The 2,076-nt window shown below is 37.9% G+C and overlaps 1 protein-coding gene across 2 annotated transcripts in view; it reads left to right on the plus strand.

Moving 5' to 3' along the window:
* Positions 1 to 2,076, plus strand: part of LOC108750080 (growth factor receptor-bound protein 14-like) — a 324,408-nt gene that overhangs the window by 192,863 nt on the left and 129,469 nt on the right. The window lies entirely within an intron of this gene.

A 2,076-nucleotide genomic window follows, 5' to 3' on the forward strand; every position in this document is an offset into this window, starting at 1 on the left:
TGTGTGTGTGTGTGTGCGCGCAGCTTGAATAAATAAACAATCCGGTGCTCCGGCTGCATTTAATATTCCGCGAGGCAACGTGCATATGCGACGAACTCGCGACCAAATGTCACGGTTTCGGACATACGTGTCACATGGAAAATGGAAAATCGTATAAATAAATATAAATGCATCATTGATTCGCGCCCATAGCCGATCCGCGTGACGTTTCGACGTTCGAGTTTATATTGCGCAAACTTTTTCCGAAGTAGGATAAATGTGAACCCGGATGGCGAAATGTATGAATTATGGCGAAACCTACCATAGCATGAATTCTAAGTAATCTAATAAAGACAAATAGCGTATTTTTTTAAATTATGTCAAGTCAAACCGGTCGATCGATCATAAATGCTAAAAATTTGTGAAATTTCTCTCAGTTCGCTAATAGTCTTTTATTGTTTATTATAATTCTTAATGTAAGAATTTACTTTCTTTTTGCCCTTTAGCAGCAATGATTAGATTTTAAGACCACAGGTTTTTTGATGGGCGAATTTTGATAGACAAATCTGTAAAAAAATGAGTAAAATACAATCCAATGTGTATTATAAAAATTTATTGTTAAAGCTTTCGCAAATGTACGTAAGAATTTTTTTAGATTTTTACAGAACAATATAAGATTCTGCGTTAAAGTTCGAAGGTGCGGAGAAAAAGAAAATTTTATTTTGTCGACGGAGGATTAAATGAATATGATAATTAATACAACTTACTAATTCGTAAAAGCTGAGCTATGTTCTGGGCTAATGGGTTTTCTATAATAAGCCATTACCTAAGCTTTAAGTCTTAGGCCGTAAGAAGTTGACTAATTAGAATCGAATGTGAGAAGAATAATCGATGATTAGCCAATTTCTTACGACTGAAAATTTAAAGCTTAGGTAATGGCCCATTGCCATTCCCATAGAATTCCCATAAGGTTTTAAATGGACGGAAGCGTATTTCGGAATGTCTCTCTGAATGATACAAACAGATGATTTATTGTTTGTCATGAAAAGCAGAAAGAGCCCTCGTTTAAAGCCAGTCTGGCAGAAAAGTGACAGGAGTGACACTTTGTGAACATTACATGAAATCCACCTTCGAGAATGTATTCACGAACTCAGATCGGTTTCATAACGTTTACAAATTTTGCTGTCCTCATCTCTTTAACGCCTTTATGGTCACGTGAGGGATTTCTGTTTTTTTTTTCTACCGTCAGAAGTACATGATCTTTAATCATGTATTTCTGACGCATGAGGTGTGTACCTACACTTTTAGCAACTCGGCATTTGTTTACAGCGACAGATTATAAAAGAATTACGTTGCTCCACTTTATTAAATCAAGTTGGACGACTTTTGGCATTTTTTTTTTTTTTTTAATGAAACGAAATGATTTTTCAATGTACAAGACTCGTTTCTACCTCGGTAACGCACTAACGAATGAAAACTGAATCTACATCTATATAGAAAGTAATATCTTTAATTAATACAACCACAAATTACATTTAATTAATTGAAAGATACAGTATCTGCGAATATCTCGGAATGGGAATTTATTTGAAGTGCTCGAATAACGTAAACTTAATCGAGCGCGCGTTCGCGACTTTGGTAGTGCCTGTTCGACTATGTAGTGCATGTCCGTCGTGTATACGGGAGAGCGCACATACGTACAGAGCGAGCCGGAGAAAGTACAAGACGAAAGGAGCGAGAAAGACCGGAGGGGGTACGACGCTTTCCAATAATTTCTGCGCTTTGTTGTAAATTCCCCCTCCCCCCCCTCCCCCTCCTCTAATTCGTGGTATTTTCTCGCTGTATTTTATGAGCGGCTACCGGCTTTGCCTCGCAAATTGTTTCCAGGAATTCTCCGTACGCTGTTAAATTACTGTACTTTCACATAATATGTGTGGTGGTGGATTTTAGCTCGGCGCAGCGTGCCGTGCCGCGCCGCACTTCAACCTGGAAGTCTATCCTTCTCATTGGAATTTTGCGTTGCGCTTGGTTCCCGGGGAGAATTTTATTTTTTAAGCTAATCTCTTTTTATTACGTACAAAATAGTTTTAACTCCCC

The sequence above is a fragment of the Trachymyrmex septentrionalis genome, unplaced genomic scaffold, assembly GCF_001594115.1.
Source record: "Trachymyrmex septentrionalis isolate Tsep2-gDNA-1 unplaced genomic scaffold, Tsep1.0 scaffold11, whole genome shotgun sequence".
Lineage (NCBI taxonomy): Eukaryota > Metazoa > Arthropoda > Insecta > Hymenoptera > Formicidae > Trachymyrmex > Trachymyrmex septentrionalis.